The sequence below is a fragment of the Uloborus diversus genome, chromosome 10 (genome assembly GCF_026930045.1).
Source record: "Uloborus diversus isolate 005 chromosome 10, Udiv.v.3.1, whole genome shotgun sequence".
In the NCBI taxonomy this organism is placed as follows: domain Eukaryota; kingdom Metazoa; phylum Arthropoda; class Arachnida; order Araneae; family Uloboridae; genus Uloborus; species Uloborus diversus.
This window is the reverse complement of record NC_072740.1, coordinates 85,334,236-85,361,619: the sequence shown is the minus strand read 5'-3', so window position 1 is coordinate 85,361,619 and position 27,384 is coordinate 85,334,236. Positions and strand designations below refer to the sequence as shown.

General features: G+C 33.3%; 1 protein-coding gene across 2 annotated transcripts in view; it reads left to right on the top strand.

Annotated features, from left to right (window-relative positions):
- The first annotated feature begins 12,629 nt into the window (after positions 1 to 12,629).
- Positions 12,630 to 27,384, top strand: part of LOC129231823 (solute carrier organic anion transporter family member 74D-like) — a 264,635-nt gene continuing 249,880 nt past the window's right edge. Inside the window, exon 1 of one of the 2 annotated variants that reach the window (XM_054866204.1) lies at positions 12,630 to 12,929. The gene's annotated coding sequence lies outside the window, so the exon portion shown is untranslated. The remainder of the gene's footprint in view (positions 12,930 to 27,384) is intronic. The other variant, XM_054866203.1, reaches the window with a different exon arrangement.

The following is a 27,384-nucleotide window of genomic DNA, read 5'->3' as shown; positions in this document are numbered from 1 at the left end:
AATGGAATCTGAATCAAATAAATAAAGGCGTAAAACTCCAACTAACAGTTTCTCGGTTCGAGCTCAAATGCAGATACGACTTTTGCGCTTAGCACGGCATATTATAAATTAAAGGTGCTCCCCTCAGCAGAGAATTTTGGTTGCTGTCCAATCAGTGGCATGAAACTGACTTATACCAGTATCATTCTCACTTTAAGCCCAATTCAGGTTTTTGCTCTCCTAAGGGACAATACATTTTTTGTTTGCTCAACTGATACACTTAATACGGCAACTAAAAAGGAATCCGAATCCATATTTCACTCAAATTTTATTTATTTACTTATTTTTTTTTGATTTACACTACTGTTGTGGGCAGGTAAACCACAGTATCTACAATGAGATTTTGTGATATTTGAAGAAACGTGTTTTTAATTCCCCGAAAACAATAAGATGTTGGAATTCGACTTTCTTTGTGTATTGTATTTTTATTGTAACTGAAATGCACAAGTTTGCTTAATAAAGCAAAAGTAAAATAGATGGTAAAAAAAAGAGGAAAAAATGTATGAAAAATGAAAAATTTGCGGGTAGATACTGCCGCTTACTTCCAGTACTCTGCTAGCCAGTCCATTTATATTTAGTTTCTATCACACCCTTTTAATAACAAAAATATGTATTGTATGAACTATAGCAGCGGTTCCCAACCTTTTCCCTCTTGCGAACCCCTTCCAAACTCCGAAAGAAGTTGGCGAACCTCTTCGGTACTAGGTAATAAGTAACAAGGAAAAAAAAAAAGAAAAACGCTCGCGCGTACACACACACACACACACACACACAGACAATAAAATTTGGGAGATTTTTTTAGTTTGATGTTGCTCCATAGTTTTTAACAAGAACGAAAACATAATGAGAAAATGTAGAATTACAAATATTGCTACGAACTAAAATGGTTGCTAAAAAATAATTGCAAAATAAATTCACCAAGCAATAAACACAGTGATTATTCTGTGTTGAACTTCAATCAACTTTGAAAAAATTTTGAAAATTATTTGTTGAAAGATATTTGTTGAACAAAAAGGTTCAAAAATTGGCTGAAATTTTTCTGACACCATTGGTACCTTTATCAATATTATCAGTAAATCAAAAGTCAATTAAAGGATGATATTTAAAATACCTTTCTGGTAACTGTCTCAGATTAGCTAAATAAACTTTTTTCTTACAGTAAAGTGAGAAAGATCTCTAGGTTTAAATCTTCTTAAAAACGACTACGCCTAGCTGTTTGATAAAGATATACTGAGTACATTAATCGTTTGATTGTTGAAAAATTTTCTTGTAATTATGCTATCAGCGCGGAGTAAAATGCGTATATTGAAAATAATAGAAGCGTATATTTTCAATATACACATTTACTCTAATTTTTACACAAAAGGTAATTTTTAACGAAACAAATATTTTTAAGCTCGCTTACTACAAGCGAAATTTTCTACACAATTTCATAAATTCTTTATCAACATATAGCGCTAATTCATGGTCAAATTCCGTTAATTTTTTTACTGCGTAAACCTCACACTGCCAAACTTTCACCCACGAAAATTTTCTATAGTAATTAATTTTTCATACTTCCTGTGGTATTTTTAGGCTGCCGGCCATTCTTTCCCTTTTTCGACAATAAAGCTCGAAGTAAATTGTAGTGTCACTTCTATGCATTTTTGACTCAACACTCCTCTTCGCCGGACTCAAATGGTAAAAAAATACTAAACATCAAAACAATTTTAGACGCTCGCATATGGCCCATGTAATGTTTTCATCAAGTTTAATCAATCTTTCCGATACAGATACAACATTTCTGAGGAAATGAACGCTTTCGAATTCTTTCATCTTCGTACATTGTATTCATAAGTAGAGCTTTTTCAGGATGGCTTCAGGGCTATCATTCTCAATGGAAGCGCTAAAACCGGCCCTTCGCAATGAGACTAAATTATTTAAATGTAAAATATGAGGCAGTGAGAAGCAAAGGGATGTAAGTGGACTATTTTAAATTTCGAGTAAAACGCGTTTAAAGATCAGATCATAGGTTGGCTTTCATTGAAATTTTTTTCAAAATCAGGCTGTACAGCAGCACCTACCAGGGCTACTAGTACAATCTCTTGCCCCAAGACAGAGGAGAGGTTCACCTACCATTTGTACTGGTTATCTCCATTGTTTTAATTTTGCCACTTGCATCCCTTTGCTTCTCACTACCTCATATGTCAGGAAGTATGCAAATATTTTCATGCAAAGAGTATTGAATGTGCGAGAGACAAATGAATAAAAAAGGGGCAGAATTTGCTTGAAACCGTTTGAACATAAAACTTCGTCAGAAACAGGCATGTTAAAACTCCGTCATTACAAGATTTTTTTCGCGAGCCCCCTGAAAACCTCTCGCGAACCCCCAGGGGTTCGCGAACCACCGGTTGGGAACCACTGATCTATAGCAATGTAACATAAAACTTTTTACTGCTCCAAAAATAGATGGCAATTTTTTGTCCCATGTGCTAAAAATTAGGCAACCGAGAGTAAAATGACTTCACATAATGGAGAGATAATTAATGATTGTCCTTATTGTAGACGCTGTTTATCCGGTGCGTGTGCTCATTGCGCCAGTCCTGAGATTATCGAGAAGTTTTGTCATTTCTTTTGCTCAATAATCTTCGTCCAACTTGTGGCCTTCGAATTCCAAAATGAGGACTTTCCAACCCCCAAATTATTTTCCGATTCATTACTTATTTATAGAAGTGCCACATAACTACATTAGTATCTAATTCAAAACAAATCGGCGATCAGAAAAGAATGATGACAGCCAAGGTCGGTCATCATTCAACCTATTATTTTATCGAATCGTGACAAAAAACTCATCTGGGTTTTTCTTTTTGTGATGCAAAACAGGAAATAATTTTTCGTTCTTATTCTGTATTCTACTCATATTCTTTAAAGGTAATAAGGCTCATTAATTTTGAGATATAACTTTCTTTTGAATTGTTCAAAATTATTTCCATTTAATAAAAATCAATAGTTTAAAACATTACCCATGTAGGTCTGTGTTTGAATTTGCGCATAAATCTATTTTTTCGCCCGAGAGTTCGTGGAAAATCTGTTATCGATTTAATGCTTCTTGGAGCTCTTTAATTAAATTTCATTTGGTGAATATTTAAAAGAACGGAGAAAATTGTTTTATAGTATACTTTCAAAAAAAAAAAAAAAAAAAGAAAAGAAAAGTGTTTAAAATCTTTCTTTGAGAAAGAAAAAAAAGTGTGAAAGCTATTTACAATGGATATTAATAGTGAAATTCTTAAAATTTCATTATGGATTGAAACGTGAAGTAATCCTAGAAATTCATTTGCGTTAAGGCGTAATGATTAGTAAAACTTCGTTTTTAATACGTCAAAGAAACGATAATGTAGTGTTAAATATATATATTTTGTGGTTTAATGTGCAATATTGTTTTTTCGGAGTACGGAGCAGATTTGGAAAAAAAAAAAAAGAAGCGTAAATCAAGATAGATAAACAAATAAATAAGTATAAAAACATACAAATTTTTAACGAAAGGAATTGAGTCAATTAAAAATTAAAGCAATCAAAAGATTTAATGATGTAACTATTTTATGACGTTTGCTCCCGCTTTAATCCCTGCAAAATATGTAGATTAATTTCTAGTTTGAAAAAAATCATCTTTTCCGTGGGTACCATGGTCTTTTCTTTCAAAAAAAAAAAAAAAAAAATTGCGGTTGAAACGTATTACTAAATCATATACACTCTTGATCTGATTCAACTGAGAGTAGATTTATCTCAAATCTTACGAGACCAGGGCATTCCCTGCTTGTTTGATCATAAAGGCTGCCAAGCTCATTATCCTGCCCTTGATTACTTCCATAATTCCATCCTCATGATTTCTCATGTAACTCCGAAATTAATTATCATTTGTCAACTTCTATACAATACAGGGTTAGCCTAAACGAATGTCCCGGTTTTAAAAATTTATATTTCATGAACTATTTCACTTATCAGTATAAATGATACATAAAAAGAAAGATGAACTGTCCAAGTTTTTTTTAGCGTACGTAACGACTTAAAAGTGCACGTTCCGCACTAGCGCTGCCAGAAATCCCTTCTGGAGGGGCTTTTTGGTCACAACAACCCTTACACGTGTATTAATTACTGTATTAGGATTGGCAACAATGTTAAAACAAAGCCCTCTGGGGGTGTTTTTGCCCCCAAAACCCCGCGTTTCGCTGCGCCACTGACGTTCCCGTAAAGCTGGATTGGCCGTTGGGGTGATCATGATTTACCCTTTATGCGTTGGCAGGCCAGATCCCCAAACTTAACTCCGTGTGATTTTTTTTAACGGGGTTTCGTCAAAGACAGAGTTTATACACCACTATTGCCTACAACATTGCAAGAACTGAAAGATCGCATATGTGTAGCATTACGAAAAATTGACAGTGAAATACGAGGCGTATCCGGAAAGTAAGTACCGTTTCGTTCTAATGCCGCTGCAGCGCTGCTGTCGGCGCTCAGTGCATGCGTACTTGTTTCCTCTGTTCATCGGCTACAAACTCGCGGCATTACGGTTGATTTGTCTTGTGTTTTGCGTTTACTGTGACCGTATATAATGCTTTAAAAAATCGATGATCCCGCCGACTGTGAAATTCGTTCTGTGATCCGGTTTTTGAAAGCAAGGAACGTTAAGCCATCCGAAATCCATGGAATTGTGTTGCTGCATGACAATGCTCGGCCCCATATTGCTCGTGACGCTCAAAGACTAATTGAACAGTTCGGTTGGGAGCAGTTTAATCACCCGCCGTACAGCCCAGACATGGCACCGTCTGATTTCCACTTGTTCCTGCACATGAAACGAGAACTTGGAGGTAGGCGCTTTGCTTGTGATGACGACGCAAAAAACGCTGTAAATTTATGGCTCTCTTCATTGGCGGCAAGTTTCTTTGAGGCAGGCATAAATAAGCTGGTGAGCCGCTACGACAAGTGCCTCAACAATGATGGAAACTATGTTGAAAAATAATTTAAGGTATGATCTTTCATGTAAACATTAAATAATCTTTAAAAAAAAATATATAGCTTTTTTTTCAAAACGGTACTTACTTTCCGGATACGCCTCGTACTACAAAATGCATGTAAGGTGTGTGACGCGTTACGAAAGGCGCACATATCGCACGCTTGTTAGTGATAAGAAGCTTGGACAGTTTATCTTTAACTTTATGTATCATTTAAAGTGCAAAGTGTAATAGTTTATGAAATATACATTTTTAAAAACGGGATATTCTTGTATGCTAACCCTGTATAACAATTAGTTATCACGTGTTCGATCCATTTTTACGTAATATAAACAGGGGCCCCAACTCCTGGGGTGCTGTGTACAAGAGCAACCCCAAAAGATTTCTGGGGGTATGGAGCACCCCACCGTCAGTGAGCAAAAATAAAGAGGGAATACAAATTTAAGGGAAAATCTATTCTCTAAATAAGGATGACCTCCAAACTATAGAGATCTCGGTGAGAGTAAATTTTTTCCGTTTTAATGGTATTAATGCCAACAATTCTCATCTTACATGAAATTTCCTCTCCCTTATTGGTATATCAAAAAGTTTTTTCTACTCATTGATATGCTATAATTTTATCTTGGGTATTTTTCCCACGCGCGAATCCTTCGAAGTTCATTAGGTCACTTCATTTAATATTAATTTAAAGCTGATTTTGAAACGCAATCCCGGAATTCCCAAGAAATGCTTTTTCTCGCATACTACATCACTTCTTCCACTGTTAATTTCTGAATAATTTGACTGGCGTAATTTATTGCCCTATCGCAATCAAGGGAGACAGAATGGCAATGTGTCGGTCGTAACCTTCAAAAAAGAAACGAGCTGATGTGTGCATCACATGACTTCCTTTTACTCCAATTTAGTGTCATTTTCTCATTATTGGCAGTTTTAATATAATTCAATAATTTACTCTCTAAATATCACCAACAGTGGCCAAATTGAAACCTTACTTAAAAAAAAAAATAGAAAAAATCGCCAAATTTGTCACCAAGTTGGCGACAAAACTTGGCGACCAAAAGACTGGCGATATATTGCCAAGTGTCCGCCAAATTATAACACCACTTGATTTTACATCGAAATTAACAATGATTTCCCCCCCAAAAAGGGGCAAAAGGCCCCTTTTGGAGCATACGAATGCAACCAAAAAAGAAGGTGCACAACTAGACCCCGCTAGGAGTCTACGTACCAAATTTCAATTTTCTAGGACATTCCGTTCTTGAGTTATGCGACATACATACACACATACGCACATACATGCGTACATACAGACGTCACGAGAAAACTCTTTGTAATTAACTCGGGGATGGTCAAAATGGATATTTCGGGTGTTTGTACGTTCCTAGGCACATATCCAAGTGTGGTCGGGTTGAAAAAAAACATTCATTTGGGGGTGAGCAAAATGGAAATTAAGGCCGATTTTTGGATGAAATTTTTTTCGCGAATACAATACTTCCTTTTTTGTAAAAGGAAGTAAAAAGGTTCATTATTCACGTTAGATCTTTGCGTACTTATTGTGATTCTTTTCTCTGAGATGGGTAACAAATTTAATTTTATATGCTCCTGCATTTCTGCAAATGCTCAAACTTTATGCTGTTTTAGAGATATTCATCGTTTTTTTTTTCACCTTACCAAAATATTGATCTTAGTACTTAATACTTAAAAAAAAAAAAGCATTTTTTCCTATAGTTTAAAAACATCAATTTAAAAATATCGCTAAAAATTCGTCATTTTATTTGTTTACGTAATTCTTGAATATTCAGTTGAACATTAGCATGACAAAAATTACAAACTGTGTAATTATGTGTATAATTCTCACCATAATTTTCTTAGGCATAACACTGCTGAAATATATTTTTTAAAAATTCTTGTGGAATAGTTCTGTGGTAAAAACCTAAAGTAAAAGTTGGTAATTTCCATTTAAGTATTCCCCCTCCCCCTTTTTTTACTGAAGCAGATTTTCTTGAACGTTATCTTTTAAAAATTTTCCCTGATCCGGACTGCCCCCCCATTTGGACTTTGTGTTTGAGCACCCCCCCCCCCACTAATTTTCTAATGGCAATCAGTAATCATGTTTTTCACATATTTCTACAAAATATAAAAACTGGTAACTATTTTTTCAATGTAACACAAAACTCATCATACCTAATCGCTGTTTCTTCTAAATTTTGTCCCTGACAGCTTCCTGCAAAACAGATTTCTTTTTTAAAAATAAATATATTAGCTGCTTAAATAAATATATTTACCTGCGTGTAGCTTCCATCGAAGGGAAGCGAATATGTTGAATATATATTTTTTAAATGACCGTAACAGTTCGCTAAAATTTAGTATCAAAGTTCAAAAGTTTATTTTTTCATAAAAAATCTCCATTTTCGTCCAAAAATTAATAAATAAATATCCTTAACACTTCCAGTATAAACAAGTTTTCTCCGATTTTTAAAAATTTCATGTCTAACTCTTTGTTAGAAATCAGAGAATGCAATGACCCTCCAAAACTGTAAATAAATAGCTACTAAAAACAAATTTCACAGTCAAATATTTGAAATTTCACCCGGAAAGCCGCTCTTTTTAACGTTTATTCATAAAATAAGGATGTACTGCAGGTATACATTGTACTTGAAGGTTTATTGCTCAGCAATATTATTAATTATCATTTCTGCAAAATTTCCAATAAATAGAATTAATACTTTAATTCTTTGCTGCAGATTTTTGCGCGAAATCAAGAAAGAAGAAATGGATTTCAGTTAAAAGCAGTTAATAAACATTTTAATGAATTTCTACTCGTTTTCGTAATATTTTATTGACTGAAAATATTTCTTGTGGACTTAAAAAGAAGAATATTAGGGGCTATTTAAATTTCTCAAAATCTTATCTTGAAAAATCGTGTGTTCGCCTATCGCACTTGACATTCCCCCATTGATTCAAACTTTAGCTTAAAAGGGTTTTAATGCATCTGGGTACGTGATTTCGATTTAGCACACATTGAAATATTTCTAAGCTTCTCCCCACTCATTCAACAAGCAGCGAATTAATTGGGCCACAAAAAGGATGACCCTTTTTTCTAGGTTAAAGATATAAAACGGGATCTTTTACACCATAAAAGCTATTTGAAATAAAAAAAAATCAATTAGACTGCTATCTAAAGCTTGAAAATCAAAATGGGTGCTTGATATCGCTAAGAAATGGCCGTAATTAGGATGAAATAAAACGAAATAAACTGAGATAATGTGAAGAAAAACATTTCAACTGTCTCATATTATTATTGTATGCAGATGACATTTGAATACTAAAAAGCTTCGACAAGCCTGGCGAGTTTTGTCGAAAGTAAAAATGATGATTTTTGTTTTGAATAGCTTAGCGGTTATTTTGATTTGGAGCAATAAAGCTAGTTCAAACCGAATGAAGCCATGATGAATTTATGGATTAACATATTATTATATATTAGGATTATGTTCCACTTTTGTATGAGTTCAAACATGTCAATCATTTAATAAATTTTGAGATAATATTTTTTACTTCAGTTACAACGTGAATCTGTTAATAACCAATGCAAAAAATGTTACTTTCCGCTTTATTTCGTATAGAGTATAATTTTCTGTGGGCAGCTTTTTGAACAGATGAACTATCTGCTTTTGGTCAGCTCATAGATGATGTTACCTCTTTTTTTCAACAGTTTGACCCTTATCTTCTCTTTGTCACATAGTGTCACACTTCACTGTACCTCTCTCTCCTTCTTGTCACATGTCATGATATTTTTCATAACGCATTGCTGATAAAAAAGTGTGATGTCACACTTTTTGTTTCTCCTTCCCTTGTCATAAACCGTCACAATTTCACGGACCCTCATCCTCTCTCAAAGCGGGACATCATTTGTGGATGGCCCCTGACAAGATAGCGGTGAAGGTGACTCTTAAAAGGAGTTTAATTACAAAAAAAAAAAAAAAAAGAAGAAGAAGAAGGAGACGAAAGTGAACGGGAGGATGATTCCTCTCTGCCTAGCAATAAACAGTATATAAAATAGTTTGCACGGACGAAAAGGATTTCCACTTAAAATCGCAGAAAGAAAATGATAGGTTTTTTTTTTTTTTTCAAAATGAGTTTTCCATTTCAGTTTTCAAAGAAAGAAGCAATGCCTTGCTGGACCAATCACAGAAGTCCCCATGATTATTTGCCACATACCATGCGTGTAGTTTTTTTTTCTTTTTTGCTGTTTCGTGATTAGTGTTGTGTCTACAACTCGTTGACTGCAAGAAACTATTGTTCCTTTTTACATATTTGTTATAGCCGTTAGTAGTTAGAAATAGCAGTAGTTTTACCGTACGAAAATAGTTTATCTACCGTAAGCACACTTAGTTTAGAATTTAAATTGAACGAGTCGATCCAAATCAACTATTTCCAACACTTAAGTGGGTTACTACGAACATTTTGGTAGAATTTATATTCGAAAAATCTTTTTACTTAAACTAAAGTGAATCGGAGAAAATTTCATTTACTACTTATTCGTGTTATTCATTGAAGAACCAGTTTTTCACTTTTGCTGAAAATTACTAGGCTTGTGAGTAAATTCTTTTTGATCGTCGCGTCCTGAGCTATCAACTCACTCATTTCTCTGCCGAATCTATGGAATTGCTCCCTTTCGCTTTGTTATATCATATACAACTCAACTTGTGTTGTTTTGCGGCAGGGGTGCCCAACTAGGGGGGGGGGGGTCATGGCACATTGAAATTTTTAGGGGGGTTGAGAGGTATTTACACTTTTTCTGGGGGGAGGCTCTTGCTTTTGAGGGGGTCTTTGTGACATTTAGGGGGGTGCACCCTTGCACTTAGGAGGGGTGGGCGCCCCTGGTTTTTGTGTGCTACGTCTATTGAACGAGACAATACTAGTTGAGCTCCATAGGGTCGGGGTAGGGGGGGAGGAGTTGGACTAAAACAAGAGTTTCTTTTTTTTTTAGAAAAGGCTCTAAAATCAAACTATTAAATTTATTTTGGTGAAATTTTTGATGCATTTTATATACATTGGATTTATATAGATTAAGTATGGAGCAGAACCATTTAATTTTTATAGCTTGTTTTCTCTCAGTGACGCAAAAACACGGAAGAACAATTCTAACACAAAACGTTTGACATTAGTACGACCAATGTTCACAGAGATATTAAACGTCGCGTTTTGTGAAACACCACTTTTCACTTGCAGCCAATAACGCCTTTTGGGGAGAAATATAGCGGCATACAAGGGTTTAAAATTATATGTGTGTACACGTTTTTTCAAATTGTACGAGCTTTTTGCGTACCATAGCATGAAGTTTGCATTTATGTTTCAATAGCAATGAAAAAATATAAATATATTTTGTTTTTTTATTTTGGCAATTTGCCGTTCTTCGGAAAAGCCGATTAGTTTCAATTTCATCTTCTGTATTGTCTGTTAAAATTGTGAACTTGAATATTTCTTTGAGTTTTGGCAGCAAATGTTTCGATTTTTTTGTGTTGGAATTATTTGTTAATGGAGATTATTTCCGTAAATATAAGTCAGAGGACTGGAATACGTACAAAAAGTTAGATTTCGCATTTTTACACTATTTTTCTTTTTCGCTTCAAACTTTCAATATCTTAAGCCTGCATCTTATTTTGACCATTTTTGCAACAGGAAGTATGTATCTAGGACTAACGGTTACGAAAATAGAGGTCTTGCAGGTTAAAACGGGGACAAGCTGTATAATTATTTCTTTTGCTGAAGGTGGAGTCATTTGGATCCTTTTTTACGCACATTTTGCATGAGTCGTTTTGTAGCAAGATCAAATGTGGTTTTTAAAACAAAACCCAAATGAATTTCTCATTTACATTAAAGCGACATCCCGTTAGCCATACAAAGCAATGGACATTTTTTTCGAACTAGCAATAATGTTTATCCGATCCCTTAGTTTTTAGTGTTCACTTTCGTTTTCTGACCAGTTCAAGAACTTTCGTTTTAATAGATTTTTGAAAATATTAAAAATAATTGTGGTTTTAACTTTTTAAGTGAAAAATTTAAACTTTTGTTCAGATAATTGTTTTTTAATTTTACTGCCCTTTTCCGTTAAAATTTTATAGAACTGGAAGTGCGAGAGTTATCCTCATATATATGATAGCGAATTTACTGAAAGAGTAACGCTCCTGATGTCATCAACAATGAAACTCGCGACACGGCATGATAATTTGATAATATTTTTTGGTAATGTTTGACATGCAGGGAAATGCTTTACTTTGACGAGGCTGAACTGGATCCGGTAACTTAACTGTTTTACTGGTAATACTCACTTTAAGAGAGTAAATAAACGAAAAAAGGGGTCAACAATTAACGCTATCTACTGGAGGATAGGGTTCAACCACTGGAGTTAGGGTTAAAATTGCAACTATCAAAAAAAAAAAAAAAAAAAAACCCATCAAGCAGGCAATTGTTTGGTTCAAATGTAGAAGCAATTTTCACCCGGTATACCTTGACGGACGATTTTCTGGTTAGTAATAATGACAGAACGGGCTCTTTGACTGCAAAATAGTCTAGAAAACTTTCATTGAAAATTTGAGCTTCATACGGTAATTTTACTTCATTTTAAAGTCGGCACAGTTACTACTTTGCGACTTAATATGATTGATTTGATGATAAATTTGAATAAAATTTATTATTAGTTTACTTGATAGAACGGCATGGCCAGTAAAGAAAACAGTTCAATGAATGAACAGCTCCTTTTCTGTTTTCTTTTTTTTGAAAAAATGAGGTTTCAGAATTATTTTTGTTCTTGAATTGGCTACTAACTTCTTTTTATTCAATTGAAAAAAAAAAGAAAAATTATAAAATGCGGCGCCTTTTCACTGGTTAGCAGGGTTTATTTTCTGGGCGTTGCTTCCCCGTTTGAATGAGGTTTCAAAATTAGTTTCGTACATGAATTCTCTACTAACTTGTTGTTATTCAATTGAAAAAAAAAGAACAAAAAAAAAGAGAAAAACTACAAAATGTTGCGCTTTTTCACTGGTTAGCAGAGTTTATTTTTTACCTGGGCATTGCTTACCCCTTTTCATTTATTGTCCACCCTCCCCCGACCCAGAAAAAAAAATCAGTCACAGAACCGTAAATTTTCACTCATATTTGAAACAAATTATACAGATCAGTTCAAGCGTTTTTACTGCCTGGTAAAAAAATGCTAGAGTTTCTAATGATATTATGAATTTCTAAAAACAAAATTGCGGTAAAGTGTGCATTTACAATGACTACTTTACATAAAGAATGCAAACTAATAAACATATATATAATAAAATAAAAAATATATATTTTCTCTAATCCTTTCCCCATAAAAGACTTATTAATTTGAGGCGGTTGCCAAACTACCGCTGTTCGGAAAAAGTTTCCAAATTTCCAATCCACAATTTTCTTCCGAAGAGGTTGAAAATAAAAAAGAAAAGAGAAAGAGAGAGAGCATGTGTCGGGCTTTGCCTTTCCACTTTGGCGCCCTTTCTCTTGGCGAAGTACCGTTGGCGCGGTAACCCTGCAACCGCTACGCTGAACTGCTAGTGTATGTGTGTGGAAACTGCTTCCACTTGCCGCGATGTCAGTGTCGTTCTTGGGTCCCCGATACCACAGTTAGTTGTATATCACACAGTAGAGTGCAGATCAGTTTCCCAGTTGCATCGCTTCTCCTTTTCTTCCCGAAGTGCAAGGTCGGTGCTGTGAGTTTTCCCTGCAAAGTTCGAAGGCGTGCCTACAGGAAAAGTTGCCTGTTTGTTCCGGCCTGAGCTATCACCGAATTATTGCCGAAGAGCGGTACTCTGAAATTGGAACGAAACCGAAACTTATGCCCGAGAGGATTTCAGTTTTCCCTTTTCATGTAATATCCCGGTAAGTGGCACTTACTTTTCGCGGTTTTTTTTATTTTCTATTGCGGGAATGAAATGTTTATTATTAATGTTCTAAAAAGTTTGGAATATATTGCGTTTTTAGAAGGGCTTCTTTAAAAGTTTTCAAATTTCATGTATTAGTTTGTTTTGCATTCCGTTAGTTAAAAGTGTAGTTACTATATTTTCAACGCGCTGTTGCGATAGTTGAAACCTCCGTACATTGATTTGTTTTATGTTTTTTAATTGTTATGTACTTTTTATCGATCCGTTAGTTGAGAGTATAGTTACTATATTTTTAACGTGCAGTTGCGATAACTGAAACTTCCATGTGTTAGTTTGTTTTGTATTTTTTAACTGTTGTGTGCTTTCCATCGATTCGTTAGTTGAGAGTGTAGTAACTATATTTTAAACGTGCAGTTGCGATAATTGAAACCTCCATGTATTAATTTGTTTTATATTTTGTAAATGTTATGCACTTTTTATCAACATTTTCTCCATCAATTCGATCAATTTTATCCTCCTCTTATTTTGTAACTGTTATGTACGTTTTATCGATCTGTTAGGTAAAAATGTAGTTACTATATTTTTAACGTGCTGATGCGATAATTGAAACCTCTATGTATTAGTTTGTTATATATTTTGTAAATGATATGAATTTTTTATTAATCCGTTAAATAAGAGTGTAGTTACTATGTTTTTAACGTGCTGATGCGATAATTAAAACCTCCGTGTATTAGTCTGTTTTATATTTTCTAAATGTTATGCACTTTTTATCAATCCGTTAGTTAAGAGTGTAGTATATTTTTAACGTGCAGTTGTGATAATTGAAACCTCCATGTATTAGTTTGTTTTATATTTTGTAACTGTTATGCACTTTTTATCAATCTGCTAGGTAAGAGTGTAGTTACTATATTTTTAACGTGCAGTTGCGATAATTGAATCCTCCGTGTTTTAGTTTTTTTTTTTTTTTTTTTTACATTTTGTAAATGTTATGCACTTTTTATCAATCCGTTAGGTTAGTACAGTTACTACGTTTTTAACGTGCAGTTGGGATAGTTAAAATCTCCGTGTATTAGTTTTATATTTTGTAACTGTTATGTACTTTTTATCAATTCGCTAGGTAAAAGTATAGTCACCAAGTTTTTAAAGTGCAGTTGTGAAAATTGTTGAAAATTTGTTGTGAAAGTTTTCGTGCATTAGTTTGATTTACCTTTAGTAATCATCATGTACTTTAAGAGTATTGTTTTTATATTCTTAAAGTGCAGTTGCGAAAGTAGAAGCTTTCGTACATTAATTTGTTTTATCTTTAGTAACTATTATTTCGTCGCCTCAGAGCAACAGTAAAATATCTTAGTGTTATTCCTGAGATGTTATTCCTAAATCTTGCTGTTGCTCTGAGGCAGTGGTTCCCAGCCTTTTCCCCCTTGCGAACCCCTTCCAAACTCCGAAAGAAGAACCTAGTACCCAAGGGGCGAACCCCTTGGGTACTAGGTAATAAGTGACAAGTAAAAAAAAAAAAAAAAACGCGCGCCCACACAACTACATATAGACAATAAAATTTTTGATTTTTTTTAGTTGGATGCTGCTGCATATTTTATAACAAGAACGAAAACATAATTGCAATATATATATATATATTACTGCGTAAACCTCACACTGCCAAATTTTCTCCCACGAACATTTTCTATAGTAATTAATTTTTCATACTTCTTGTGGTATTTTTGGGTTTCTAGCCATTCTTTCCCTTTTCTGACAATAAAGCTCGAAGTAAATTGTAGTCTATGTAGTGTGAAAATTATAGCAACAAACAACAGCGTGATCACACTTTTCATTTTTGATTCAAAACAAGAAAAGAGCGATAGCTCTTTGCCAGACTCAAATGGTAAAGAAACTAAACATCAAAATATTTTCGACACTCGTATATGCTCCATGCTCCATGTAATGTTTTTATCGAGTTTAATCAATCTTTCCGATCAAAAGCTTCTAACGAAACGAACGCTTTCAATTCTTTCATCTGAGGGCATTGTATTCTTAAGTAGAGCTTTTTCAGCATGGCTTCAGGGCTATCACTTATCATTGTTGATGGAAGTGCTAAAACCGACACTTTGTAATGACAGACTAAATTATTTAAATGTAAAATATGTCAGGAGGTATGCAAATATTTTCAAGCTAAGAGTATCGAATGTGCGAGAGACAAATGAATAAAAAAGGAACACAATTTGCTTGAAACTGCTTAATCATGAAACTTCATCGGAAATAGACATGTTAAAACTCCGCCATTACAATATTTTTTTCGCGAACCCCCTGAAAACCTCTCGCGAACCCCCAGGGGTTCGCAAACCACCTGTTGGGAACCGCTGCTAAGAGGTGACGATGTACTTTTTATCAATCCTTTAGTTAAGAATATTATTTCTAAATTTTTGAAGTGTAATTGCGAAAATTGAAACCTACGTGAAATAATTTGTTTTATATTTTTAAAGTATTCGATACGTCTATCAGTGCGTTAGTAAAGAGTTTAGTTACTAAATTTTTAAAAGTTCAATGATGAAAATGTTTTCTTAATCGTATCATCAATCGTTAAGTTTTTTAAAAAGTTACTTATGAATTAGTTAATGATTTTAATGATGTAAGGAGTAAATGCAATGATTAGCGATTGTGTAACATAAATCAAAAGACAATTAAATAAGAATGTTTTTAGTTTTGAATCATAGTTTGTGTACTTCATGTTTTAAAAAATATACTAGAGGATTTCGTGCATTATGGAAAATAGCGATAAGGTTTAATATAATGTTTGAAATAATAGAGTTGAACTGCTCTAGACAGAAATGTGACAAGCCACAAGGAATAACTTTTCAATCAAAATTTTTGTTTCTCATAACTAAAATTGAAATAAACATGACAATGGATCCATCATTTGGAGAAAAACATGTCTGGTTTTAGTATTGGAGAATATAGAATGTATAAAACCTTTGAAAAATTCTACAATTATTTAAGTCGGAATTTGGCCTACTAGAAAATTCACATCATGAGGCATATCACATTTTTGCCCCGAGTTCTTCAATTTAGTACATGCATATTTTTTAATGGGTTGACAGTGTTTAAGAAATAACCGAAATTCATTTCAAGTCTGATTCTATTTTTTTTGGGGGGAGGGGGGAATGAAAAGTACGGTTTTTGTTACGATAGACCGACTTTTTCATTCTTAAGGTATACACAGCTGTCATACACTATACGTTTATTACAAACTGCTTCTAATTGTATATTTGTTGCCATTTATTCTATTCAACTAACTGATAAGGCAATTAGTTGGATGCAGCTGTTTGAAAAATTAAAGAGCGCAGTTTTCGCTCCATAAATAAAGCTTAATTTTCCACGTTGTTTTTATTCATAAATTAGCGATTCATGTGGATGCATCTGTTTGCTATTTTTTTTTGCTCCTTTTTTTTAAATAAATATTTTTGAAAATCATGGGAAAAATCAAGTTTTTTTTTCTTTGCTTATAGCGTAGCCTTGAAGACAGCACAATTTTATTTTTTTAAACTCATAACGTATATTTTACAATAGCTTAAATAATTCGCCGTTGTAAATAAAATGAATGATTTTTACCTATACATTTGCCTTTTTTACTTGATATTGATGTTCAATGCTCTCATTATAGAATTTAAATTTTGTATTTTAAACTACTAAAATGAACTGCGCAAACTCTAAATAAATAAATAAATAAATAAATAAATAAAAATAAATAAATAAAAAAAATAAATAAAATAAAATAAAATCTCTATCTGTTTCTTAAGAGTATTTCCGTCCCAAACTTATTAAGTTAAGCACAATATCGAACCTTTTAAATACAATTGTAAATTTAAAGTAAAATGCTCGAAGTTTAGAGAACTATAACAGAATGGATTTTTTTAATCATTTCTGATATTAAATCTTAGTATTTAAAAATAACAAGCAGAACATAACCCCCCCCCTGCTTTTAAATACTAATTTCGCCGTTTTAGACAAATAACTTCAGCAGACTTCATATTAGTTGCTTGTTATAGCTTTCATCACAACTGAATTATCAACGACAATAACTATACATAAATTATCCTGACGCTGGAAGTTCCAAAATTGTCGTCTTATCTTCAATTTAATTACTGTAATCTAGTTCCTGCAAATAACAACTTAAAGCTTCAAAATTACGGAAATCGGAAGTAATAATGTTCCTATTTTTAGAGAATAAGCATTTCATTTCCGTTTAATTCAATCTGTTTCCACGCTTTAAAATTTTTCATTTAATATTGTATAAAATAAAATATAGTTCTGTACTTTTCTCTCGTAGTACTTTACGTGTTTTTTTAATCATCATTTGTTAAAATGTATTGCGTTTGAAAATGCTGTATTTTAGAGAAATCCTTCATTTTTTAAAATCGTGTAATAATCGTTAAAACAAAAGAGCTTATCTGCAATGGAGTGCTGTTGTTCTGAATAATCTTTTAATTTATAAATTTGCATATAATTTGTGAAAATTATATGGAGCTCGTATGCAATTAAATGCTGTTCTTTTGAAAAATGCTTTGCATTTCTGAATTTATATATCTTTTGTTTAAATACCGATACTTATTCACTGCTTTTATTGAATGCCTTTGTTTAGGAGTGTCATTTAATTTTAAAATTTTTTAACCAACGGTTACATTTTTACCAGTTTAGTGAATTAAAAATGATATGTAGTCAAAACTTATCTACAGCAGAGTACATAACTATATTTGATTCAAAGCACTAATTAATTATTTATTTCAGTAATCTAAGACTAATACCAGTTTGTTGAAGCTGTCATGTTAAGAGTCTGAGACAATGTGAAATATTTAGTCTTAAATTCTTTTGTCACTAGTTTTTAGTTAGTAATTTTTTTTGTAATAGGGTAACGGCAACAGTAACAGACATTCTTAAGACATCGCTCTCAGGTTAGCTCAACTTTCCGAACTTTTTAACGTATTAATACTTTTAAAACTATTTTTCTCTCATGCAACTACATTTCATCTAAGGTTTGGCTGCTTCTAGATCCCCTGAATTAATTAATTCTATTTTCATTTGCTCAACTCCGAAGTAAACTCCGAACCCCAGTAACAGTTACCTAAAAATCTGATGATACCCAGTAACAGATAGGATGAGGAAAGGCTCAATAATGGACAAAATTCCCTTTTTCTCTTCAAAATGTGCAAAAGTTCCTTATTTTTAGAACTAGAGCCTTATTAAATTTAAAGGAAAATGAAACACCAGCTGACCTCATGGTTGCTGTTCATAACCTTCCACCACTGCCTTGTAAATACCAACTGGCTTATAAAATTCCCTCTGATAACACTAGATGATTGCACCGTATTCATTGGCCACAGCAACATGAATTTTAACCGCCTAAAATTTTTATTATTTAAATGCAAACTTATTACTGTCTGTTACTAAACCCTTGTCTGTTACTAGTGCCGTTACCCTAGTTGAAGAGCTGCGTCAATGAAGGTATTTCTTGAAAAATAAGTAAATATAACACAGTTGAAGTTTCTGATTAGCTGTTTTTTCAGCTTCATACTACTAGGGTTTTCCGTTTTTTTTTCTTTTTTTTTTCTTTCTTGTAATAGTTGAAGCATTGCGTAAATGAAGGTATTTCTTAAAAAAAAAAAAAAAAAAAAATGAATATAACACAGTTGAGAAGTTTCTGATTAGCTGTTTTTCCAGCTCCATACTACCAGGGTTTTCCTGTAATTTTTTTTTTAATAGTTGAAGAGCTGCGTAAATGAAGGTATATTCCTTGAAAAATAAGTGAATATGTCACAGCTGAAGTTTCTGATTAGCTTTTTTTTTCCAGTTCCATACTACCAGGGTTTTCCGGTATAACTTTATACTACAGTGAGAAGGTAAATCGCAGCATTTGCAGAAATGGGGTTTTGAGATAATTGAAGAAGCGCGTTTTGGATTATATTCTAACAACAGGGAAATGTTGGAATTTGACTTTTTTTTTTTATTTAATCGGAAAACGCACAAGCAAGCTTATACATTAAAACTTAAGTACAGTAGATGAAAAAAGTGCAAAAAATTGAAAATCAAAAATTTGAAGTTACTGCGCTTTATTTTCTCACGGCAATACAGTGTTGCATTTCAGTACTTGTATTGAAAGTTTAGTTGATCGACTCAACATCACTAACGTAGACAGAACTTTTAACACATTAGAAAATAGTGTTATTTTAAGAGCGAGTATTAAGAAGAAGCTTTTTTTCTTGAAAAAAAAAATATAATATGTTCATCTCACAAGAAACCTCTAAATTTCTATTGATGACGTTTGACATAAAATGTTTAAAATGCCACTTAGCCTGAACATGCACTAACTGAACTCTACAGTTGGGCCATGAGCAGTCTTTAAATTTCGAGCATTAAAAAGTCACTTTTGTTCTACATGCCCGAAGTACGAAACTAATTACAGTAAATACATAAAATACATCGCCAGCTCAGTCATTCCACCGAGGACTGCAGTTTCGTGCTTATTAGCACTCGTCAGCCCGAAATATGAAGAAACTGAGCTGGAGGTGGAAAACCTCTTAAGGAAGCCAAGATAGCCGAACAAACTGGTAGCTAATATAAAATTAGCACTGGCCAGACGAATGACCGAAACAATCGTTCGGATCAACTCGAAGATTGAAGGCAAGGCATGGTATTTTCAGTAAGTTACCATTCTTACTCTGGCAATAGGGAGGGTACTGAAAATAATTACAGTAAACTTCCGATTATCCGCGAAATAGGGCGTCAAGGCAACCGCGGATAAGCGAAAATCACGGATAGTCCGAATAATAGGTAAAAAATTATACTACTCTATACAATAGCTAAAAAATATCAATAACACTCAAACATATTTTAAATTAGAGCTAAAAACATTGCTACATTACATTTACTAACATTGAATGTAAAAAATATGATGTAAAAGCTAAAAACGAACAATTACGTAATCAAGAGTTTAAAAAAAAAATGAAATGACAGTAAAAAAAAAAAAAAAATGTGAGAAGACCCGCGGATAATCCGACCGCCGATAATCGGGAGTTTACTGAACGTAAATACTTTCGACCCGCTTTCTCTATCTCAGATCTGACTTTTCGAACAGCGAAAAATTGCAATTATTTGAAGAGTAAACATAAATAAGAAGCATTTTTTGTTTAGAAAGAATAGTAATGTATTTATTTCACTACAAACCTCTAACTCTCCTATGATGTTCCTTATCATTTAATGCTTAAAATGCCACTTAACATGTACATGCGGAAAAACTGTTCAGTTTTGCAATTAATAGTCTTTTAAATTAGGAAATCAAAAGGTAACCTCTTTTCCTAATGTCAGAAGTCCGAATTAAGTCAATGTTTAATATTTTATTGATTGGTGCTGTTCAAAATTCCCAACGGATTTAAACTTCTCCAAAGTAAATGGTTTTTTCAACAAAAATATTTTTGAAAATATAGAAAACGGTTTTTCCAGCAATATTTTATGCTCTATATGAATCTTCTAATAACGGCATCAACAATGCTATAGACCAAATGTAATTTAACATAAAAATCTCCAAAAATATTGTACATAAAAGTGTTTTGACCTAAAAGTGGCACAAACTACAAGTATATAAATTTCAATGTGTTCTTTGATGTAATCGCAACATTTCGGAAAGAATCATTATATTGTGATATGGCTGCTAATCTTTACATCGCTCAACACACTGACCAGATAAGCAACCCAGCTGTCAGTGATCAAGAAATATGTGTATATATAAGAAGGCATGTGTATAAAATTAAAAACATTAGATATTATTCTAAGAAGAATATGTAAGATAATGTTTTTTTTTCTCTTAGTTTTTATTATTAACTTTATTTATTGAGAAATTGCACTTCTGAAATGCTAGAATGAAATAAGATTTACAGTTAGTGATGAGAAATATACTGCTAGAGATTTTTTTCAAGGCATGAAAATACTCCTTTACATTTTATTGAGGACTAGTGGTACCCGCACGGCTTTGCCCGTAGTAGAAAATTGAAAGGTCATTTGGTTCGCCTGTATATTTACAAATAATGGATGATGAATTTCTCATCAATTCGCTATGTTCATTTGCTTGCCCCTGTTATGATTCCACGTCGTGATAGTTTGGTAATTTACTGGTTCACGTTGCAATAATTTGCTCGGTAAAATTGTCTTAAAATTTGAATAGAAAAAGAACAAAATTGAATTTTCAAAAAATCGTTTCGAGGTGCACACTCTCATGCTATAAACTAATTCTGTGCCAAATTTCATGAAAATCGGCCGAACGGTCTGCTATGCGCGTCTCAGAGATCCTGACAGATATCCAGACAGAGAGAGATCCAGAGAGACACAGCTTTATTATTAGTAAAGAAGAACATTTATTTTGGAGGAGCGAAAAATACGAAAACTGCAATGGACCAGAATAGTGAACAATTCATAGAAAAATAATTTTTCTGAGGATGAGATGAAAGATTGGAATGAAAGAAGAGAAAAGATGTACACTATTTTTTATTTTTCAACCTTTAGTGTGTTTGATATTTTTAATTAAAAAAAAAAAGCATTCGAATGTAATACTTAAAAAAAATTCAAATTGCTTTTCTTTCAATATTTTCCGCAAAGCTAAGTTTTAACTTGAAATACAAGACGTGAAAATACGCTTGATTAAATTTTTGAAGCGCATTTTCAATTTGAAATGTGTGAGATATGTTAGTAGGGACGTTGAAACTATCCTCAAGTCAAGAGTAAAAAGTATGCACAACGTAAGCTTGATACCTATCAACGAAAAATAGATTTAAAGATAAATTAAGTTTGGATACGCATTTTTATTAAATTACCTTGTTATCGAAAACTGACAAAATTCTCCGGGAAGGCAGCTTTTTGCTAAGGGACACGGTACCGAAAAATAAAACGAATTAATATTTGAGAGCAAGCTGCTTAAGCTTTTACACTATTAACCCAACAAAAACAAGCATTACACGTATTCTTTTGGTTGGCCTAGCGGTAAGGCATGGAGCTCGGAAACAGAAAGTCTCTAGTTCAAATCTTGTCATTAACGTGGTTTATTTGCGAAACGAGTGGGTGATATGGCTCTTTGATATGGCTCCCGTTGGATTCCGTAACCATCACGAATCTGTCTGATTGAAGTTTTTCTATTCCTCTTCTATTCATATCGCAATCACGAGGCAGCCATCTTTGAAATTCCTGTAGGGTGACAGCTTTATACTAAGAATCTAAGCATAAAAAAAAAATCAGTAAATTAATTTTGAAGAACAGGCCATTTAAGCTCTTACGCTATTCACCTAAAAAACAAACAAATAGCATGTATCTGCATTTAGTTAATTATAATAATTCACATAAGAATTCAAAAACAGCTTCATATAAATGAAAAATGTCTCCCCAAACATTGTTTTATCAATTATTGTAAACACTATAATTAATTAATTAATTCCCTTATTCGTTTGAAAGGAGATACTTAATATAAAAAAATCCGTTACGCAGCGTATATAAAATTTAATTAAATATTCCGATCACTCGTTAGCATAGCGGAATCTTAGCTAATCACTTAACTCTTATGAAGCAATTTTCCTCCGCAAAGAGAGAGAGAGAGAGAGAGAATGCGGTATTTATTGATAACATTACACTTTATTTTGCATGGGAAACATTTTAAGGTTTTTTTTTTTCATTTTTCAGGGACACTATACATCTGTTCCTTAATGTAAGAACAGTGAAGAAATTTCATTTTCGTGTACAGTGTGCTCGAAATTCATGTGTCGATAACTATCTTCTGTGAAGAAATGCTGAATGTTTTTTACTAGTATAACTGAAATGCAGGGGTGTCCACCCCCTAAGAGCAAGGGTGCAACCCCCTAATATCGCAAAGCCCCCCAAATCAAGAGCCCCCCTCAAAAAGTGAAACCCCCTCAAAACCCCCCCTAAAATTTCAATGGCCCAGTCTGCGCCATGACCCCCCCCCCCCTCCGCTAGGTGGGCACCCCTCTGAAATGCCAGATTATTGGCCCTTTTAACGGATTATAATTTTATTTCTTTTAAAGTCACATGGTTATAAAAACACAAATTACATTTATGTGAGCTTTTTATACTTTTCATTAACAGTGTCCCTTTTAGCTTGATACCGTAGGTCTTCCAAGCGTGGCACGCGTGACGCTAAGAAGATATGTCTACACTTATACGTTTTCTCCTTCTCTTTCGCCTTCAACATGACGATAGGGAAATGAAAATGCGTACACTGTGGTATGCGTCTTGAAAACTCAGGTAATTCAACTTGTAAAAAGGCACGCATGTCTTTTGTGCATATCCTCTTTCATCATGAAGACGAAAGGGAAAGGGCATGAATGTACATCTAGCTTTAAGGAGGCCATTCATCACTTCCGGTTGGCATGTCGTGCGGGGATTCTCAGGGATTGAACCCCCCGATTGGCATCGGGGGCTCGATCCCTGATTGCCGGAATTTGCATTGAGCAATTGGGAGGCCGGTGGATCGATAGGGCACCTAAGCCTTCCCAATGCGAAAATGCACTAGGAACTCAATTTTACGAAGAATATTTATGCCAAATGAATACTCAGGGGATCTTTTACATGATGCATAATCATACAATATGTACGCTGACGTTTTATTGCATCTTAAAAATCCAGCGACTGGAGACGGGTTTAAACCTGAATGACAATAATGATGTCTGTAGATACTTTTAAGGAGGAGCTCTCTTAGCCCAGCGACTGGAGACGGGTTTAAACCTGAATGACAATAATGATGGCTGTAGATACTTTTAAGAAGCTCCTTAGCCCTTTATACTACAAAGCCCATCTATGAGCTTATTCGTAGCGTATGATTGAAAATTAAACTGTATATCGTGCTTTTATAGTATGCTCCGCAGTACACAGTCAGCTTTTCTTGAGTCCTTTTTTAGCATTTTGCAAGGGGAAATGCACAAAGACTTAAATGAGCTGAATGAATATCATTTATAATTGTGGGATCTATATCGGATTACTTTAAAAGGATTCATGCAGATAAAATTGCAGGAGATTTATTCTGTGAGATTCAATGCCTTACATGAATTTACATTTAAAATGGCGACAATATACAATCAACTCTCGATTACTCGAAGTCCCAAAGAACGGGTTAAAACGTTCCAGTTATTGTTAGTTCGATTTATTGGAATTTTCCACTACAGTCTCAAGAGTTTGGGACCCGATGAGAACTTCGATATTAAGGAATAGTCGAGTTATAAGCTTCGAGTTATCGAGATTCGACTGTAGTTCATATCACTATTCTAAAACTTAAAGCTCATCATACTACATTGAAACAGAAAATTAGATTGATTCTCTCTTAGCAATTAAAAGCATAACTTTTCAACATATGATCTGGCTTAAGACAATCACAATCCATAAACTACATCCGTCAAAGACATTAATTAGACTCAATTCATAAAGCCTACGGTGATATCTTAAGATACCGTAGTTTTCAGAGAGAAATTTTACTAGTTTTCATATGGTACATTTTCATAAAATAAACCAAAAACGTTTTTGATAAAATTATTCTATTACAAAAGCAGTGAGAACATTACTCGGAACCTTCGTTAAATAATAAAGAAACTTTGATTTCTTTTGAATGAAATTTATATTTTTTGTCAGTGAAGGGGCGCCTCGAACTTAAATATTTGGGAGGGTCACATAATTAATTTACTGAATGAAATTTCGAATGATAAAATACGAACATTCACATGCCTTGAAGTTGCAATACTCTTTCGAAATTTCCTGAATAAGAAAAAAATTTGGGAGGTCACAGTGACCTCCAATCGTTACGCCCCTGTTTTAGTGTGAAATTCGCAACATGGGTACATTTCTAAAAAAGATTTCCGTTAAAAGGTGGCTTGAATGCATCTGAGTTAAAATTCTTAGTTTCTCTGTAAATGAAATGTCTCTTGCAGCTATGATTGATGTAGATGTTCAAAAAAAAAAAAAAAACAATAATTTAAACCTTCATAGCGATATATTTTTGATTTTCTTTGCAGTATATCTTAAACATGCGTGAAGATTCAATTTTAAATTTAAATGACGCAATTCACACTATAACTTGATTTTCCACTTCTATCAGTTATTTAACATTTCTTTTGCCTCAATTTACTACCTACTTCATACCGTCTTCTTCATCCTCTTAGTTCACAGCTTCCATTTCCCGTTATCCTCTTACGTAAAAAATAATCTGGATTTGTCTCGTACAGAAATTGAACTTTTCCACTGCAAGGGAAAAGTTTTTCAAAGCATTGACTTGAAACTCATGATTTGTAATGCTGTCTGTATTTCATAGGTGTCACTTTCCTATTTGTTTTCCACAAAACTATTATTATTAAGACTTTTGGCGTCTGCAAACTTATTTTTCAGACAGTAAAGTTATCCAGACAGAAAGGTTATACTTACTTGTTTAAGAGTAGTAACTAAGACTGACCTTCTATATCAGTTATGTCTGATAATACCTCAATTACATTTTTCTCCAAGTTTGAAGAATTTCTTTTTCTTTTTTTTTTGCTCAAAACTTTTCGAATTTTTTCACTTTAACCTATTGTCGCATTTAAAAATAAAACTAAGTCATGAAATAATTTCAGACAACACGTGACTGCAGAAAATAACAAATAATAGAATTAATTTTCGTCATAGTTAAGAAATTCTCATCAAACGTTAAAAAAAAATTCTGCGCATTGCTCCTGCACTATATATAAGTAATAAATAAACTGGAAGTCATGCAAATGTAGTACTTTCTAGTTTTGGGATGCATACTTTTTAAAATTCTACATCGGGTTTTTGGAACAAGAACTGTTCAAGTTGCAGGTGATTAAGCATGTTCATGTTACGTTATTTTTTACAAAAATTAACGTAACATGAACGTTAATCATTTTGAGAACCCAAAACGATATTTTCTACTCCTGCAGAGGGGAAATGCAGCACCTCTTTTTCGAATCAAACAATGAGCTTGGTATATTTTTTCGCTATAAAGTAACGGTAAGAAAAAATGACGTTATAAGGTAAAATTTTCAAAAAAAAATTAAATAAATGCAGGCACGTGTTTCGGGGTTTTAATGGACACATTTTTCAATGCAGCAAGAAGTGAGCTTATGGATTTAAAGTCATCCGACAAAAGCAAGAAATAAATACCTTCTGTCGAAAGACTTCGTATCCATAAGTTCACAAATTTTTTCATTGAAAAAGGAGGCTTCTTGAAATTTTAAATCACGTGTTAGCCATTTTTTTTTGTAAATTTGATCGTATTATGTCCTTTTCTTTCAATTATTAATTTCAATTCCATTTCATTTCAATCAAGGTTATTTTTTAAACAAAACAGAAAAAAAAAAAAAAAAAATCAAATCACATAGAATATAAAAGTACACAAAATACAGACAATATATTTGGCCCTGTACATTTGAAACTCCTTGATTGAGTAGATGGGAGTAAACGATGTATTTTCTTACCGTTACTTTGTAGCGAAAGGGTATTTATTTATTTTTTGCCGTTGTGTACTTCGAAGTTGAATCGCCAACATGTTGGAAGTACTATAAATTTACAGCAGTTATATATATAGAGGAAAAAGTGTAAATATGGACCCCCTTTTTTGTTTTTGATTTAAAGTTACTTTTGATTCAAAAAATTCTAGATTTTTGTCTTTCATTCTCAACTAAAGCAAGTACCCTTTACGCGAGAAGGCGTAAAAATGATTAGTATCAATGATTTCATTTCAAATTGTGCCCACATTTGGCACACTTAGATTGTGTCGGATGTAAGACACACATTTTACCCACATTTCTTCCCGAGTGTCTTCAAGGAACTTTTCATCCCGAAAGATACTAGTTTCATCGCTTGAGAAATAATTTTTGTTGTTTAAAAAAAAAAAAAAGAATGTGGAATAGTTATGCGAATTTTTCAAATGGGGGCTCATATTTACACCAACTACACCTAAGAAAGATGCCCACTCGCACACGCAACGTAAAAGCGTGTGTGACTAAAGGTGTGCTTCAAAAAGTAGCTTTCCGGATGTCATTGTGATTTTTTTTAAACTAAACATAAGAACATGAAAAGAAAACGATTTCACATACTTCTAAAAATTTTGCTGTCTAAAAAAAATACCAATTTGTACAATAATTCAAGCTGCTTCGAAACTACTTGAAAGAATATTTCCAACTGCTCTCTTCTATCTTATATTAATAAATGGCACCACATACAATCCTCACCGCCCGTCTTCAGTACCCCCCCCCCCTAGTCACTAGGGAGGGATGCCCATATTTAGACCTGTGCCCATTTTTACACCTTTTCCTCTTTATATTAAACAGCTGTTTTTTAACATAAATGGGAAATCCTTTGAAGATTTGCTATAAAATTTCGGTGGTGCTAATTTTTGACGAAATTTTAAAAGGACTTTTAGTAAAACT